We start from the raw sequence: 20548 nt of genomic DNA on the forward strand, positions 1-20548 counted from the left end.
AGAGAAGCACATTGAAAAGAAGAGCAAAAATACAGTTGTGTGTGAGATTGCAGTTGGATATATAGGTCTGGACTTAGAAGAGAGATCTAGAAAAGGCATACATTTGGGACCTGTTAGTATTGGTATAGTATTTAAAATCATGATAGTAGAAAAGGTAAAAAAAGCTGGCAGATGTAGAATGAGAAAAAAGAATTCCCAGGTGGAGCCATGGGGAATTATAGCAATTAGAGGTTAAGTAGGGAAGGATGAGCCAAGAAAAGGATCTTGAGGAGGGACTAAAGAAATAGAAGGAAAAATAAGAAAGGTAGAATCCTAAATGCCCAGAGAAAAGATTTTTCAGAGGAAGTAATGGCTAGTTGTGTTGAGTTTTGCTGAGAGGTCTAAACGGTCTGAGAAGTAAGTATCTATTATGTTTAGCCACAGATTGGTCATTTTGACCTTAGCAAGAGAAGTTTTAGTATTGTGCTGAGAGAAGACAGAATGGGAAGTAAAAAGAAGCAACTCTTAAAGTCAGTTGGCTGTAAACGATAGGTAAGAAAAGAATGGTAATTGGAGAGAATTACACAGTCATGCGACTTCTTCAAGGTGACTAGTGTTGCAAGCACTTCTGAATGTTAATAATAAAGATCTAGTGGGAAAAAAAGAAATAGAATCAAGAAGAATCAAGCATGAGGAATTGTTCCTAAAGAAAAGGAGTCCCTGAAAGAATGGGAGGGAATGGCATCCACAACTCAGGGGGAGAGATGAGTCTTAGAGAGGGAAGGGACACTGATTCTATAGTTACAGGAGGAAGAACAGTAAAGGATAGATCCAGACATGTTTTGTGAATTCGGTTGGGGGAAAATGAGGAAGTCTGTATTTGATGGCTACAACTTGTAGAGAGTGAGGAGGGTTGAAGCTATTTGGGGAGATCTGGAGAGATTGCTAAGTGGTGCTGAGAGTAATCATGGTAATCATGAATTTTTAATCATGTCAATTATATTAGTTATATAATTTTCTCCTAAAATCCAAACTCCTTCACATAAGGATTCTCAACTGAAGGTTTTCTTCAGAATTACATGAGAACTTTTTCCTGACCTTCAACTCAGACCAGACGATTCAGAATGTCTGGGTATAAAAAATAACATGTCTTTTTACAACTTCCGTACATTTTTTTCTTTGTTTCTTATGCACAGAATCACTTCCTTGGCATAACATACAAGGCTTTTCATGATTAGGCTGATTTCTATGTGTATTCATCTTCACCTCCCGCTACTCCTTGGCTTGAACTCCCAAACGCCATAATAAACTACATGTTATGGGGACCCCTAATTGCCCCATACTTTCTCATCATTTTATCACTACTGACCTGGAATGGAAAGCCAAACAAGTAGCACATCTTAATTACTCATAGAGAAGACTTAATTATACATCAGTAGTTACAGAATACAGATCAATTCCTACATTCTTTTCTGCGTCTCTCCCTGGTAGGGGTCTGGCCTGCATTGTCTAGATTCCTTTGTTAAAGGCAGGAGTTCAGAACATAACAGTTGTGATAGAAAAATGTTGAATACATTGGCAGCTCTGCTGCAAGTACAAAACCAATGGGTCTTTTCCATATATTCTGGAACCAGGGCACCAGTCTAACCAAGGTGAGAGAAGAAAATCAAGTCCCATGAAAGCCAAGAGGGCCTGACATCTATAAATGTACAAAGTACCAAGAGCCATGGTTTTTCAGAGATATAGAGAGGAAAGAGTTTTCAGAATGGGGAGAGACTAATTAAATGGGTCAAATGCTGCAGACAGTCATGTCAGATAAGAACTGAGAATCATTCATTGTCTTTGGAAATACAAAAGCCCTTGGTGACCTTTATAAGAGCGATTCCAGTGGGCACAGGGAACAAAAAACCCAGATCACATCAGGGTGAGGAGTAAACTGCTTATTAGGAAGTAGAGACTGCATGTAGCAGGAAATTCTTCAAGGAATTTCATAGTAAAAAAGCAGAGTAGGCGGGAGTATGGGGTCACAGAGAAGCATTTCTTTATTCAAGACGGGAGAGACTTAACTCTCCATATATACATAAACATGTATATCAATTTTAGGGAATGATCCAGGAAAGAGAAGGAAAAAAGAAAAAGAAGAGGGTGAAGGAGAAGATGAAAGAGAGTAAGAGGAAGAAGAGGAGGAGGAACAGGGAGAGGAAGAAGAGGAGGAGGAACAGGAAGAGGAAGAAGAGGAGGAACAGGAAGAGGAAGAAGAGGAGGAACAGGAAGAGGAAGAAGAGGAGGAGGAACAGGGAGAGGAAGAAGAGGAGGAGGAACAGGGAGAGGAAGAAGAGGAGGAGGAACAGGAAGAGGAGGAAAAGGAGGAGGAACAGGAAGAGGAGGAAGAGGAGGAGGAACAGGAAGAGGAAGAAGAGGAGGAACAGGAAGAAGAGGAACAGGGAGAGGAGGAAGAGAAGGAGGAACAGGAAGAGGAAGAAGAGGAGGAGGAACAGGAAGAGGAAGAAGAGGAGGAAGAGGAGATGGGGTGGGGGCCGGGAGGAGGTAGGGTAACTGATAAGGTTTCTGAGGAGAAATTGGAATTCACAGGAGAGAGAACTTTAACTAGAAAGAGGACATCCTCTTTCACTAAGAAAGGAAGGAATGCTGAAAGGATGCAGATGATGAAATACACTCTAGGCTCTAGGAGACAAAGGTGGAAAGAGCTGTTGTTTGTTGTCTCATCTTGATCAAGTAAAATATAATGTTCATAAGTAAGGGTGAGGGAGGAGGCATCCATTCTGGGTTTTGAGGAGGAGTAAAATTTTCTAATATAGCCTGAGGGTAAAGTGAAAGGAAACTGGTGATGAACACAAGGAAACATAGCTTAGTAATAACCGAGGTTGGAGACCATGAATGCAAATTATCTCTGATGATGTGATTTTACCCTAGCAGCTTTCAGCATCAAGCATTATGCCTGTATGTTATAGATATTTGTATGATATTGCTATTTTAATTTCAGTGATATATAGTAATATCATCTTGTGAGATAGGGTTTTTTTCAAAACTATAATAAATGCCAATCTTCATTCCCCCAGAGATACTACTAGAAGAATTTATCATGAACTCCACATATGAAATGATCATGAAATATGTCATTTAAGAAATGTTGCAAATTGTGCTATGGAAACAGATGGCATGGCTCTGCAATATAAGCAGCAATGCCCTCACCAGCTGTTGATTTTGCCTGCAAAATTTAAATCACAGTATAATGGCTGCTAATGCTGATGTGAAGTGTATCTAATATATCCCACAAGTTCTATGAGTGATTAAGTATCCTAGGTTTGGGAGAGATTGAGGTAAATAGGTACTTTATTATTGTACATGTTTGAACTGCAGAGACTTCCAGAAAATATCACACTTATGTTTGGGTGTGCTTTAAAGTAGGGAAAAAAAAAAACCCAACAGCTCCTTCTGTAGTACATAGGAAGGAGACTGACTGTTTAAATGTCTTCATTTTGCCGTAAAGGCTCTGTCTTCATCTTGGCATCTGTGATATTTTACTGTCCTCGAATGATCTAGCTCTCTTTTCTTCTGTGTTTTTTTTCTTTTATTATCCCTGAAATTTAGAGGATCTCCAAAGTTAGATCCTTGGTTTTCTCTTTCTATACTCTAGTAATGGCCTAATCCCTCCTTTGTCTTCTCCTGTTGCCTGTATGTTGTATGTTTCCTTCTGTTGCCTGTATGCTGTCAGCCAGAGAAAGTGGTCATCAGAAGTTGAGAATATAGATCTGAAATTTAAGAAAGAGGTAGAAGCTGTAAAAACAGAGTTAAGAACATTTACTATCTTTTCATTTGACAAACTCCTGCACATCTATGTAGATCCAGCTCTAATAATACTAGTAAAATAATAATAATCAATAATTAATGAGTTTTCTATATATAAAGCAGTGTTCTGAGTATTTTATTCTTTGACTTCATATTAAAATGTGTTATTTAATTTTTAGTTTTTATTAATTTATATCAATTTTAATTTTTTCCAGTTTTATTGACATATGATTGACATACAGCACTCTATAAGTTTAAGGTGTACAGCATAGTGACAGCATATATATTATGAAATGGTTACCACAATAAGCTTGAATGTCCATCTTGTCATATAGATAAAAAAACAAAAAGAAAAAAATGTTTTTTCCTTTTGATGAGAACTCATAGGATCTACTCTCTTAACAACTTTCCCATATATCATACAGTGTCAAATACAGTCATGTTGTACATTACATCCCAGGTACTTATTTATCTTATAAATGGAAGATTGTAGCTTTTGACCATCTTCATTCAATTCTCCCTTCTCCTACTCTCCACTTCTGTGTTCTGAGTATTTTCAATGTATCAACTCATTTTATCCAACTCCAAACTTGGTGGTATTATTGTTTACTTGTATGCACATACTTAACTTCCTTAGACTTTAAACTCTTTTAAGAAGAGAGAAATTATATCATTTATATTTTTATCCCCTACAGGGCTTCTTGGTACTTCCTGCATTAAGTATGTGATAAACACATATTTGTTGAATGACTAAATGAATCAAAGAAAAGAAAAAGAATGCACACAATAAAAAGTTGAAAACCATTAACTCTATACTTATAAATCTTTCTTTTTCATGTAAATTGTGAGTTCTTTGAGGATAGGATTTGTTTGATTGGTTATTTCTCTCAAAGTGCTAGGCACATGGTAGATACTTAATAAATATCTGTTGGTTTATTGATTAAAAATCTATTTTACCCTGAAGAGTGTAAAGCTAAGGGATATATCTTCTAACTCAAAGTCAGAATTCACTGAGTACCTGCTTCCTACCTTCCCACATATTGCGTGTTAGGTATTTGATTCTTTGGATGTGGTTTGAAGAACGACTGCAGGGTATACTGCTCCATTGCCAAGGTTCCATTTGCCGCTATGACTATTTATGCTCCAATCTGTTTCTCTTCTGTTCCAGTCGTCTACCACCCTGGCACCCTTGTGCAATATTCTTTGCATCTACTGAAGGCAATTTATTATGTACATAACAGGTGCCTTAAAGCAAGTTTCATATTAATAGTGGACACTTTAAGTGGGAATATATACTAATAGAACCAATTTGTGGAAATTATTCAGTCTATAAAAAGGTTAATTTCTATTTATGGAAAAATCATAAAATTTTACATTGGTTAAAATGGAGAAATAAGATGTTCAACTAAATGATACAGATTGACCTATTTTTGTTTGTTATAAAATCATACAATAAAAGATGTAAGAAATCTAAAGATTATTTGTTGTTCAAACTGACAAAGTAAATTTGTGAGGAGATATTACATATTTGCAACTGAAATATCTTTTTCTTTTTCTGAAAAGCATACAAACAATTCTATGCTGATTATTATTCCAAAAATACATTTGGAATGAGTTTCAGAAACAAATCTAATTCTAATTTTTGCCGAAATTAATAGCAAATTCTGATTACAAAAAGGAAATCTCTTTATTTTGAGAAGATAGTAATTAAGTTTTGACTACATAATTTCTACATTTCCCCCAGTGGAGCTGTATAATCACTCAAGATATGGATATGTCATCATTTTATCTGAAGGGATGCCCTGGGCCCTCAAGCAAGGTAGTATCCCTAGAATTTGGACTGGAGACAACTTGCATGTCATGATCCTGTGATTCTTTTAAATTCTCTTCTCAACTTCCTGCTCTCCCTTTTCTGATACCTAGCAAAGATGAGAATTTTGATATTGGATAACCAAGGTGGTAAAAATGCAACATATAAGACCATCTCCTTCAACCTTTCGGACATGATGTGGAATAACTGGTGTTTCCATGATGGAGTACATGAAATGAATTGTAGATGTTTCCTGATACTCCTAAGCATGACAGTAGAACAGTGATTTGTATCTTCCTTAGAAGTTTTTAGACTACTCGAATTCTTTCATAAATCTTTTAGGCATCAAATAAATCCCTATGAAATAGGAAAGAAAAAAAATCTTTTTGCATGGTGTCTAATGTTGATCTGTATATTTCAGGCCCCAAATAAGCAGGGACATATTCGAAGACATAGAAAAAAAGTTTACACCCACCCAAGAACAGATCTCAGATTTAATTCCATAATTCACATAAACCTCCAAGAAATTGAAACTAATTTCTATCTATGAATGAAAGGCTCAGTAACATTCAGAAACCGTTCCTCGCCTTTGCACTTTTTTTTTTTTTTTGCGGTATGCAGGCCTCTCATTGTTGTGGCCTCTCCCGTTGCGGAGCACAGGCTCCGGACGCGCAGGCTCAGCGGCCATGGCTCACAGGCCCAGCCGCTCCGCGGCATGTGGGATCTTCCCGGACCAGGGCACAAACCCGTGTCCCCTGCAACGGTAGGCGGACTCTCAACCACTGCGCCATCACGGAAGCCCTGCCTTTGCACTTTAACTCTGGAATTTCTGGAGTTATCAGGTGGTAAAACTATAAGTACACAGCAGAGGCAAATAGGTCAGCTCTATGGGTCAAAAGATATGGATAGAATGCCTATAAATTTATTATTTATGAAAAAGCTAATATTCTAGAAACTAAATCAGGAAGTGTTTGGCTAGAAATACTTTCTTACCCAGAATCAATTATTCTTCATTAGGCTGCTTCATACAGTTGTCTAATGGAAAAGGCTATGGAGGGACTTCCCTGGCAGTCCAGTGGTTAAGACTCTGTGCTTCCACTGCAGGGGGCACGGGTTCGATCTCTGGTCAGGGAACTAAGATCCCACATGCAGTGCAGCACAGCCAAAAGTAAATAAATAAATACAAATAAACAAGTAAGACTGACACCATTGCTGTTAGTTAAAAAAAAAAGCCTATGGAAAGCCATAACATATGGAAAAGCCATTAGACAACAAGCATGTGTAGAGATCGCTAACTTAATTAGTAATCAGGTTGCTATAAATCATTACTGCAAGGAAATGCCATTTTACATCCATCTGATTAAAACAGTGAAAAGTTTGATAATGCCGATTGTTGGAGAGATGTAGATCAATAATGTATCATACATGGTTGATAAGAGAATAAAATGGTAAAAGCACTTTGGAAACCAATTTAGCACTGTCTTGTGAAAAACGAACATTCACATATCCTATCACCTATCAGTCCTCTTCAAGATAAAAATTCAAGTGACACTTGCCTATGTGTATCAGGACACATGTATAAGAATGTTTACAGCAGCATTGTTCACAATAACAAAAAGAAAGGTAAGTAAAAAGTCTGTGTAAAATGCAAATAACCATCAAGAGTAGAATGAGTAAAAAGAATCATTCAAGAATGTGATATTACAGAGAAGTGAAAATGAATGAATCACAACTGTACACATGATGAAGCCTACCTATTGCTGAATGACAAGAAAATCTCAGAAGTTGTATAAAGCATAATAGCCTTTTTTTAAAATGAAAAAGCTCAATATAAAAAAGTTGCTTAACCATTTGCTATTCGTAATAAAAAACAATCTTTAAAAAAAAGGTATAATCACCACAGTAAGTCTAGTTAACATGTCAGTTATACCTCAAAAGAACAACAACAACAAGAGAATAAATGTACAAAAAGCAGTATGATGGATAACATGGGTTGGAGCCATAGACAAGAGGACAGAATAGGGAGGAACATAAAGATACATGTAAACAATCGTCAGTGTTCTAGTTCTTGGCCTGGATGTTGGGTTCACAGATACTTATTTGTTGAAATGAATGAATAAATAACTAAGTAAAATAAAAGAGGGTAGAAATGCAAATTAAAACTACAGTGAGGTAGCACCTCACACCAGTCAGAATGGCTATCGTCAAAAAATCTACAAACAAGTACTGGAGAGGGTGTGGAGAAAAGGGAACCCTCTTGCACTGTTGGTGGGAATGAAAATTGATACAACCGCTACGGAGGACAGTATGAAGCTTCCTTAAAAAACTAAAAATAGAAATACCACATGACCCAGCAATCCCACTCCTGGGCATATATACCCAGAGAAAACCATAATTCAGAAAGACACATGCACCCCAATGTTCATTGCAGCACTATTTATGATGGCCAGGACATGGAAGCAACCTAAATGTCCGTCAACAGAGGAATGGATAAAGAAGATGTGGTACATATATACAATGGAATATTACTCAGCCATAAAAAGGAATGAAATTGGGTCATTTGCAGAGACGTGGATGGACCTAGAGAGTGTCATACAGAGTGGAGTAAGTTAGAAAGAGAAAAGCAAATATTGTATATTAAGGCATATATGTGGAATCTAGAAAAATGGTATGGATGATCTTAATTGCCCAGCAGAAGTAGAGACACAGATGTAGAGAACAAATGTATGGATACCAAGGGGGAAGGGGGTTTGGGATGAATTGGGAGATGGGGATTGACATATATACACTATTGATACTGTGTATAAAACAGATAACTCATTAGAACCTACTGTATAGCACAGGAAACTCTACTCAGTGCTCTGTGGTGACCTAGATGGGAGGGAAATCTAAAAAAGAGGGGCTATGTGTATGCATGTGGCTGATTCACTTTGCTGTACAGTAGAAACTAACACAACATTGTAAAGCAACTATACTCCAATAAAAATTAAAGAAAACAAAGAGGGTTATGCATGGATCAGTTCTGATAATGTGTCATGACTCATGAATTAATTCAAATCTATTTACCACAGGTTCATTTAAAAACCAAGCAAGAGAACAAAAGAAAAATTTAAAAAGCTATTGCTGATTTTACCTGTTTAATTTTTTAAGTTTTCTAGCTGAAGAAATAAAAGGCATAATGAATTTGATTGTATATGCTTATAATACATGAAAACATCAATTGAATGGATATTTATTTTTGGAGGATTTACAGTCTAATGTCATTATGAGCAATCACAGAATGTGTGGCACACAGCTAGGCAATTGATTCTTTAAATCCAGATTTTATTAGGGTTTTGTTTGGAATAAGAGGAATGTTCCCTTGGAGAAATGACATTTCATTAACATAATATATAGATCAATCTGTCAGTAGGGATTGATTCTGGTCTGTGATACTATTAGGTTTTTATCTTTCAGTGATGATGTTTCTTACACCTTTATGTTGGTTCCATTACAATCCTTTTTTTTTCTCCCTCTATATTTTTTTCTTTCACCCTGTTAAGAGAGTTACTGCAGTCTGTGTGAAGGTGACATTATAATTATTACCTATATTAAGCAATCAGGATCCATGGCTACCTGGACTGAATGAAATAGAGAAACTGCTCAGTCATATGCTTTATGTGATTTATATCATCTTGATCTGAACAATTTAAACTTCTAAACTCTAAGCTTAGAGACATATCTCAATATGGAGTTGTGTTCTTCGTAAATATAATTCAGACCCTCCAGTCTCCCATGTTGAATGATGGAAACGTCCAGAGCAGTCAAAACTTATGGCTGGAACAGATCTCAAATGAGGTGTCATAAAGGATTAGGGTGTGTGTGCATGGGTGTTAGGAGTTTTTTGGGGGAAGGGCACTGCACAGACACAGATCAGAATATCTCTGCACACTTTGCCCGAGTAACTGTATGAATAGAAACAGAACAGCACTTCTTTTGTTTCCTTCAGGCCTTTATTACAAATCGTAGGGTTTAAAAAAATCTCTTTACAGTCTTTTTTTGTTAGTGTCCTATATAAAAATACTGGAGCGCCAGGACAGAGGTTATTGCTCATCATTGCATTGCATGTATTACAGTGTCAACTCCAAGGCCAGGTGGCAAATATGTGCTGAATGATTGACTAGCCCCCATTAGGCAATGAGGCTGCTTTAGCAATCAGTCTCCTTAAATGGCATTATTTACTTGTTGAAAACGTGCTTTCCACATTCGCTTAGCTCTTTAATTGACATAGACCCATTGCCACTCTGCGCTGACACAGATCACTTTCTGAACACTCCACAGTTTTCTGACCTCCTTCTCACATAGAGACACGTTGACAATTGCATCCATTTTCATTCAATGGCACTGCCTTGCCCTACCCCTACCTCTAAACTGCAATTCTTTGATTCTTTATTATAGATCTAATATGTCCCAGCCTGGTCTGGGATTCCAGGGTTATAGATTATAAATAGGGTTTAGATTATAAATAGGGTTGCAATTCAAGTGAAGTTTTGTCTGCCTGTTTACTAGACTGCTTTCAAGATTGTTCAAACCCAAATAGGGGAGAGATGGAAACTTAATTTGTTTCAGGCTTCAATGCTTGGAGGCAAGGCAGACTCTCAGTTTCCCATGAGCAGACTACTAAATGTTTTCAACCTGGGTGAGCAGCAAAGTCTTTGTGCACAGGCCATACTGAGATTTCCCAACAAGAAGAGCTCATACTCAAATAACAGGGTTACCTGTCATACACTGAATGAGACCCACCTACCCAGGGAGTTAAGCCATTCTTTGCTTGTTGAATATGTTAATCCTCGACTCAGTTAAGCAGAGGCCCTGGCATACACTGCAGAAAGTACAGCAAACACTCCATGTGCCAAACACGATGGGGCTTTTGCTTGCTCTCCTCTGTCCTCACCTTCACCAATCCCTACAGGAATAATTAAAGTCCTTTCTGCTGTCCTGGAAGCTGTTATTGTTGAGGCAAAAACTACAATCAGGATGAATTGAATTGTTATGCAAGACTGAAGCCAGTTGTTTGGAAGAATGAATCTCAGGCAAGAATTAAGTTTGAAATTTTAATGTGTTAAGTGACATAATATGAAAGAATTACTGTTTTGTGAACCGTGTAGAAAGAAAGATGGTAAACTGAGCATGTCCCAAACAATTTAATTCAGTTCAGAAATTATTTACAAAGACCAATCATGAAGCCTTGAATTAGACTGTATGTTAGACACTGAAAGAAAACAGAACTGATTCTTCTTCTTAGGAATCCCATAGTTTGGATGTTGACTGATCTACATTGGCCAGTGTAATACCTGTGGTTAACACAGAGACCAACATGTAGTAGGCATTTAATAAATCTTGTGTTTTGTGTTATTATTGTGCTGTGTTATTATTATTAATGTGACAAGTATTATATTACTGCTATGTGTTAATTATAGGACTGGCTGAATATTTTTATTATGCCTATGGGAGGCTTACTAGATAAAGCAATATGTGAACTGATTCTTGAATAGTGATCCTGCCAGTAGGAAGAAGGGAAGGACATTTAAACAGAGGGAATGGCATGTATAAAACATCCCTGGCATAAAGGAACAACCAGTTCAGTGGCAAGAAATGTCCAGATTCTTCTTGGCAGGCAAGGGCACATGTGGCAAGAGAACAGTCCACTGTGCTCTAGTCCACACCTAGTGGTCCTTATCCAGGGTAGACCAGACCAGGATAACTTGAGATGGTGTAGGCAGAGGGAGGTTTTGAAACACAGTAAAAGAATACATCCAAAGTAAGCAGAAAGCAATGCCAGTGGTCAAGTTTGAAGGGCCAGCTGAAGCTGTGGGTGGGATAATGAATAATGCAGTAACAAGTCAATAGGGATTGGAAGTATGTCAAATGCAGATATAGAAATAAGTTGGAACGGAGGGCATTTCATTTGGATTATGATTGGCACCATTGAAAATGGATAAGAGACAAGAAGGAAAAGCACCAGGTAGGAAGCATTGCAAAATTCAAGTAGATGATAAGGACTTGAAATAAGGCAGTAGTACTGGGTTAAAGTGTGAGAAAAGTTTAGGAAGCAAAATGCATCAGACTTGATAAACAATGGAATAAATATGAGGCTGAGAAGACAGCTGTAGAAAATGCTGCTTAGGGACAACACCTTGCAGAGTGTGGGATATAGACTGAACCTGTGACTGATCTATGTTGACCCAGTAGCAAGAACACATGAGTCTGGAAACCAAAGGGAAGAAGTAACATTAGTCTCTCTCATCATCATTCTTAATGACCAACCCTTCTTTGGATTTGTGTTTCCCATCACCATTGGTTCTGCCAAATTAGAGGTCCAAATTCTTAGTGGGGGAATGTTTGCATTAGTGGACATATACGTGATCCATTAGTGGACTGAACTTGAAGTTATGACTTGAAGCTACCACATCACTTTGCAATCCTCATGCTAGTGGTCCTGCAGGTAAAATTCAGGGAAAAATGACCCTGACAATAAATAAAGGTGGAATGTGATTAGCTCCAAAAGAGAAAAATATAAAAGAATGCCATGGAGATCTAGAAGATGGAGAAATTTGGTAACATTCAGAAATGCAAAGATGAAAGGCCCAAAGATGGCAATGCATAAAGGTTAATTAGAACAAATAACAATATCAGAGAGCTACTTATTATTTTATTGCATGAAAATATTTACAATTGCCCTTTTGATAGTGTCCTTGTTGGATAAATAAAGGTGCATCTGTATACAATCCAGTTACATTTTATTGGACTTGCTGATATTGTCTCATCATTATTTTTAATAATAAAGACAGAAATAACCCCTGATAGCAAAATTCTAACACTTTTTTTTTTTTTTTTTGCGGTACGTGGGCCTCTCACTGTTGTGGCCTCTCCCGTTGCGGAGCACAGGCTCCGGACGCGCAGGCTCAGTGGCCATGGCTCATGGGCCCAGCCGCTCCGCGGCATGTGGGATCTTCCTGGACCGGGGCACGAACCCGTGTCCCCTGCATCGGCAGGCGGACTCTCAACCACTGCACCACCAGGGAAGCCCCTAACACATTTTTTCTATTGCCACCTGGAGCATATTTTTCTTGCATATTTTCACCTTATTGTTCAAAGTTGTAATACCTTATGTATACAAAATATTTTTAATACAATGATTGAAACAATTAATAAAATTTGTAAGAGTTAAATGGATTCAATATTATTGCCTTGACCTTGTGCTGATTTTCCCCTTGCCCTGCCAAGATTCAGATTCGTATTTCAGGCATAATATAAAGACAGTCATGTAATAAACTGATACGAAACATCAGCTTAACTTGAGTTGTCCTTCTTTCTATATAGTCAGTATTTCTGCTTCCATTCTCCAGCACATAGAATATTTTGGCTTAAGTGGTGTTGCTGACAACCAATATAGTGTTATGATTAAGAGCATGAGTTCTGGAGTCAGATGCAACTGGGCATCAAGATCTAGGGATGACCTCACCTGTGTTACCCTGTGCAAGACAATTAACCTCACTGAGCCTCAGGTTCTTCATCTGTAAAGGAGGGTTAATAATAAGATTCACCTACCTTTAGGATTTTTGTGAAGATTACATGACCTAGTGCAAATAAAACATTAGCCCCATTTAAAGACTATAGTGAACTTCTGATAACACAAAACCTCTGGTAAATTCAGTAGTATTAGTATCACTGGTAGTAGAAATCATAATAGTAGTAGTAGTAGTTGTTGTAATTAAAAAATAATTTCAAAACATAGGTAACTCATGACTTTCATACAGATGTAAAAATGAACATGTATTAAATGTTATTTAACTCATTAATCAGTGAGGGGATCAAGCAGATGCTCTAACCTGTTAAAAAGATGATCCAAAGAATAGACACATTTATCAATGAGGAATATCAAAATGAATGTGAAAATGGAGGCAAAATTGACCTCTTCTATAGTGAGGAGGGAGACCAGTTGGATGCCCACTGGATAGAACTTACATGTCTATAGACCAGATTTATTTTTGCATTACTCTCAGCTATCTGCAGCTTACAGATGGATAAGCTGTAGATTTTAAAATGGAGAGGGATGTGCTATAGACAATGTGTACTTTTCCATCAAAGTACAATTTTCTCTACATAGTGGTGGCAGTGGTAATATTTTTGGGTCACAAGGAACACATGTGATGTAAACATTACTAAAAACAGGTTAAATCCCGAAAACCCCATAAAAGAACACAGTGTATAAATTATTCAGAAGGTGCTGATAGCAAGAACTCTGGCCCTAGCATCAAACCAACCTGGATTCTAGTTCCATGTTTTTACCATTTATCAGATGATTGACCTTGGACAAGTCATTTAACCTCTTTCAGTTTCATTTTCCTTATCTGTGAATTAGATGCCAGAGCAAATGCTTTCTAAAGCATCCCCTCCCCCAGCCCCCCTGACTCACATCTACAGACAGGAAGCAATGACTGTTGATGTGAATTATCACGCAAGTCTCTTGTGGATAGGCTACACATGGATAATTGAGACTTGGCTACAAATGAGCAATGTGATTAGAATTACTGACCTAAACAATTCCAGCAAATGACAAGTCTTCAGGGTCTTTGAAATGTCACCCATTTTACTGTGTATATTTAATGAAATGCTAATGTAATTTTGCTAAACATGCAGTACTTATCATTACACGTGACGGATTGGAAATATGAGTTTCCAATGGTAGTAAACTGTCACAGAAATAGTGATTAAGCACTACAATTATGGGAACACCTACCTTTTATATTAGAAAGTCATTTTTTTCCAGTTTGTGTCAGTTAAAATCGGTAAGAGACTGTAAATGTGAGGCAAAGGATGTGTATTGAAAGTATGATTTAAGAACATTCAACTCAAACTCTGCTTGCATGCTGTCACCTGGATGGGAGATGTCTACTCTATAGTACCATGGGCACTGCATACAACTTTTGTATGTCATTCCCTCAATTCTGTGTGTGAGATCACCTGAGATATCCAAGCAAATGTTGGACAATGACTGGTTTGCTTTTATAAAATGATTTTTTATTACAGAATAAAACTTTTAACAGAATATTTGTTATAACATTTAAAAAATAATTTATTATAAAATAGGAAACTGCATAAAACATGTGGAGAGCTTAATGGATTATTATGATGCATCTAACTCAGATTAAGAAACAGACTTTGGGGCTTCCCTGGTGGTGCAGTGGTTGAGAGTCCACCTGCCGATGCAGGGGACACGGGTTCGTGCCCTGGTCCGGGAAGATCCCACATGCCGCGGAGCGGCTAGGCCCATGAGCCATGGCCGCTGAGCCTGCGCGTCCGGAGCCTGTGCTCTGCAACGGGAGAGGCCACAACAGTGAGAGGCCCACGTACCGCAAAAAAAAAAAAAAAAAAAAAAAAAAGAAACAGACTTTGGATAGTTACCCAAGAGATCCTTCAGGTATCCTGTCTCAGTCATAATACTCTTCCTTCTTCCTAAAGGAAATTGCTCTCCTGTATGATAATCTCTTTCATTTCTTCACAGTTTTATAAATATGTTGCTAAACATGGCCAGATATCTCTGGGTGGGAGGGATCTTCCTTGGTTAGAAGCGCTATTCTAAGAAGTCCTTAAGACATAAATACACTTGGAGGAAAGAAGGAATTTGCCTGTAGTTTGCATATAAAACATCTAACCCATCATTAAATTCCAGCAATGGTTTGACATGACCACATTCTCTAACATACCAGAGAGAAATCATGCAGCTATGTAAACATATATTAATATTTACATAATTTTTAATGCCTTCAAATATGCATAATTTTTGAACACTTTGTGTATATAGTGTTCTGGCTTTATTACTCATACATATTTGTTATGTAAAAGGCAAAAAGAACTCAAAGAAGATACAGAGATCTGTGATCATGTCCTACAAATCTAGCTATTATTTACAGTTGAGGTTTATCATAAGATTTTCATCTCTATCATCTATCTACCTATGCCATTTAAATATAAAGCTATATCACATAAATATACATATAGTATATAAAATAGTTTGGATCATTATATAATGCACATGGCCATGTTTCTTTAATCTATTTTCCCATATACTTCTTCTCTCTTCTTGAAATAAATAGTTAAAATGTATTTTTAAAGGCCAAGGACTTAAAAAGAAAACTAACCACAATGCCACTTATCTCATCAAAAATTAATAATAATTTTTTTAAATTATAAAATATCCTGTCACTACTGAAGGGAAATAACTATTTGAATTCAGTTAGTGAATGAAAATGTATTGAATCTAAATCTTGGGCTACACTGTATTTTACCAACAAAGTGATGTTATGCAGCTAAAGCATTGTCCTTTGAACAAAGATTGCAGTTTCTGGAAGGGAATATTTTTCATGTTTTAGTAATTCACACAGCTGTTTTACATTGATAGAACAAGGGGAGTATCTTAAGACAGGAGTCTCTTATAGGCTTGTCCATTCTCGTGGTGGCCCCCTGGTGGTCAGATGGACTTTGCATGTCTTGACTGAGTGTTTTAAAAAGTGTGTGTGTGTGTGTGTGTGTGTGTGTGTGTGTGTGTGTGTGTGTGTGTGTGTGTGTGTGTGTGTGTGTGTGTGTGTGTGTGTGTGTGTGTGTGTGTGTGTGTGTGTGTGTGTGTGTGTGTGTGTGTAATTTTGAGAGGAGAGGACGGGAAAGACTTTCAGAGGGTACAATGGAATAAATACTTGTGTATTTCTTTCCCATAGACAGAAATACTCTGAAGTCCACTGAAGGCTGTTTATCAGCTATGGTTTCAGCTGTAGTGAAGCCAGGGATCTTGATTCAATGCAGCTGGGTTGCAGAAACCAGAAGACCATAGCTTGGGCCCTCGATAGTCAAGCCTCTAGGTCAATACAGGTTTTAATTTTCTATTTTATAAACCTAGAAATCATAATAAATGAACTGTTTAGGCCCCTTATAATCCTCCTGACTGTATAGTTCTATAAAATAAACTCTCTCATCAGTAGCAAATGTTTACATAAATATTCCAGTTAAAGTATTCTGAATTTGAAGGCAAATGTTTACATAAATATTCCAGTTAAAGCATTCTGAATATAAAGTGCTTGGAGAAGAAGTGAGCAAGTTCTATTCTCTTCTAATGTTGTATTTGCAGTATGTTTTTCTAAAATTAAATTTAAAAATGTTAATTAATACATTTTTAAAAATGTTACTGAGCCTACAGTAGACAATCTACTCTGCTAGATATTGGGGTGGAGGTGAGGAGAGGAGGTAAGAAGAGAAAAAACACACATAATCTGTCATAAACAAGCCTGTAGTTTGTAGATGAAACGATTAAAGTGACCCACTTTGAGAAAAATTTGAACGTGACAAAATAAATATATCATGAAATAGTTATTTGAACCGTAACAGAAATGTTGAAGGTCATGCTTTCGTAGGGTTAACCTGTATAAAACAAGCCAATTATTTGGTTGGCCAAAAAGTTCGTTCGTTTTTTTCTGTAACATCTTATGGAAAAACCCAAAGAAACTTTTTGGCCAACCCAATACATGCATACGCACATACATACACACATAATCATTTGCAACCTGAGTTGTTTCTCTATTGTGAGTACAAATTAAAGGTAATAGTTATATTGATTGAGTTGGGTGCTTTAGATGTATTATCTCATTTAACTATTATAATAATGCTGCAAGAGAAGCATTATTATTTTCGTTTTACATCTGAGTAGATGAAGCACCCAAAGCCCAGGTAATTCCCTCAAAAGACAAAGCCAGTAAGACATGAGACTGGGATTTGTCTCCTTAGTTTGAGCTCTTAACCATTCAACCATATATGTTTTTACTTTTGGCGCCCCTCCTGGTTGAACTGTTGTGACACTCAGATCAAAAACCACTGTTCTAAAAGCGAGTGTTGGTCAGAGAAGAATACATTTTGATTTTCTTTAATCCTAGGGTACTAAAGTAGTAAGGCACTAAAAATATTTCTATTCCTTCAAGATTTTTTAAAGAAAGTACTAAATGTAAGAATGTACAAGTAATCAGGACTAGCAACAGATTATTTTTTTTAATGTGGTAAAAAACACATAACATGAAATCTACCTTGTTAACAATTTTTTAAGTGTACAGTGCAGTAGTGTTAACTATACATACATCATTGTACAGCAGATCTCTAGAAGTTTGTCATCTCCCATGACTGAAACTCTATATAGTTGAGGAGCAACTCCCTATTTTCTGCTCCCCGGCCCCTGGCAATCATCAATCTACTTTCTGCTTCTATGAGTTTGATTACTTTAGATATACCAAATAAACGGAATCATGTAGTATTTGTCCTGATGTGAGTGGCTTATTTCATTTATAATATCCTCAAGGTTCATCATGTTGCAGCATATGACAGGATTTCCTTTTTTTTAAGGCTGAGTAATATTCCATTGTATGTATATGCTACATTTTCTTTATCCATTCATCTGTCAACAGACATTTAGATTGTCTCCAATCTTGGCTATTATAAAGAATGCTGCAGTGAACACTGGAATGCAAATATCTTTTGGAGATCTTGTTTCCAATTCTTTTGGATGAATACCCAGATCATATAGTGGTTCTATTTTTAATTTTTAAGGAAACTCCATACTGTTTTCCATAGTGGCTGCACCATTTTACATTCCCACCAGCAGTGCACAAGGGTTCCAACTTTTCTATATACTTGCCAACACTTGTTATTTTCTTCCTTTTCTTTAAAAGAAAATAATAGCCATCCTAACAGGTGTGAGGTGATTTCACTGTGGTTTTGATTTGCATTTCCCTGATAATTAGTGATGCTGACTGTCTTTTTATACAACTATAAAAAGTGGCAGGGCTTCCCTGGTGGCGCAGTGGTTGAGAGTCCGCCTGCCGATGCAGGGGACACGGGTACGTGCCCCGGTCCGGGAGGATCCCACGTGCCACAGAGCGGCTGGGCCCGTGAGCCATGGCCGCTGAGCCTGCGCGTCCGGAGCCTGTGCTCCGCGGCGGGAGAGGCCACAGCAGTGAGAGGCCCCAGCAGTGAGAGGCCCGTGTACCGCAAAAAAAAAAAGGGGCCATTTGTATGTCTTCTTTGGAGAAATGTCTATACTAATGATTATCTACTTTGCCTTTTGAAGCAAAGTTCATTCCTTTTCCATGAATAAAATATTTTAATTCCCTGCAAAGAGCATGCACTGAACACATGCTGCAGAAGGTATACTGAGCCTATAAGGATACACATCACCCCTTCTTGAAAAGCAGTTTGCATCATGGAAGAGAAGCAAGTCATGTATATTCAAATCCTACTATAAAGCAAGGTCTGAAATGTGTTAATAACGGTACTGCTTTCAGTGGGGATGCTGCGAGGGGAAGGGAGCTAACATTTATTAATCCAGTACCATCACATACAAATCTTATTTGTTGTGTAAGGATCATCATCAGAGCTATCTGAGGCTCAAAGAGCTTAAGTCATGTGTCCAATGTTACCAGCAAGTAGATCAAAGAGTCAACATTTGAACTGAATCCAAAATCCATCATCTTTCCTACTGTAACGTTTTGTATCCTTTTCTTTGGGAATTGAGAGAAATTACAGAGAAATTTGACTCTGGAGCTGAAACTTAAAAAATGGATCAGTGTCAAAATTAGAGAAAAAATAGTTTCATTGATTCTTCTGCTGTCTCTGTGATCTGCCTTAGAAATGAAGTGATAAGCTCCAAGATAACTCCTTTCTCCCTGAAGAGAAAAGGGGTGAAGGGGGCAAGTTTCTGAAGTATGCATTAAAAGCCCTATTCACCCCAGGAGCACTGTTTAGCTTGCAAGGGCCTCCTCATTTTAGAGACTGAGGTTTCTAATTAGTCAGTTAAGTATAACCTTTCCTCTGATTGTTCCGAACTCTTCCCATTTCCTAGGGACCTCAGACCCTTACTTCCATCCAGAGTAATTGCCCTGAAGTGAGCTTCTCACAGCTATGATTTTTTTTTCCTCTCTTAAGCAGCAGCTATTTCCTAATCGTTAAATGCAAATGGTAATTTGTTGATTCTGAGGGCAATTCTGGGGACAGCACAGCTATTAGGCAAATCAGGATTATGAACTATGGTTCAAAGGCAAGATCTTTAACATCACCAAGGACCCAACAACTAAGGATATGTTGTAATCAAGATTTGAAGCTCTGCAAAGAAAATGTCCTTGTCTAAGGGAGGCTGGTCTTGGGTGGTGGAGGGGCTTTGTGGACCCTTGTGGCATCCTCAGGGTTTATTTCCATCTGGAGTTGTTAGTTGAAGTGTGTTTCTCATTGGAGTCAACTGTGGGAATCCAAGAGTTTTATAATGTCTCCATTTATTCATTTTTAGCCAACAAATATTTAGAGGCTGCAGAGCATTATTAGGGGCATGATAAAGTTGTAGTTCATTGAGTCATATTCAGAAGGGAGAGGAGATGAGGATTGTGGGGCTGCTTCTGGACCCCCTGCCAGGCCACCCAATCTCCTAGAGTGGCCTCAGAACTGACCCTGTCCTGAAGATGGCTCATCTCCTTATCAGAAAAACAGGGGAAAGATGCAGCCAGGTGGACACCCCTGTGAAAATGTCCAATCATTGCCCTTGATGGTTTGTTGTCACCTTTTAATAAAATGAATGTAAAATTGACAGACTGTCACCTTCTATTATTAATGAGCTGCTCTTAGGAAAGTAGTGTTGATGGTGTGAGGTACAGACAGGAGACAGGCAGATATTGTCTGAATCCTGACTGTGTCACAGGCTGTGTGATTTGGGGCAGGTGACCTTACCCCTGGAGTCTTAGTTTCATTTGTTATGTGGGCATATTAGTACATGGGTTTTGCAAGCAGTAAATGAGATGCATTTTGTAAATGTTCTTATTTTATTAATTGGCACTTGATACGTGCCTAGTGAACAGCATTTCCCTTCTCCATAAGGTACAAGAA

The sequence above is a fragment of the Lagenorhynchus albirostris genome, chromosome 11 (genome assembly GCF_949774975.1).
Source record: "Lagenorhynchus albirostris chromosome 11, mLagAlb1.1, whole genome shotgun sequence".
In the NCBI taxonomy this organism is placed as follows: domain Eukaryota; kingdom Metazoa; phylum Chordata; class Mammalia; order Artiodactyla; family Delphinidae; genus Lagenorhynchus; species Lagenorhynchus albirostris.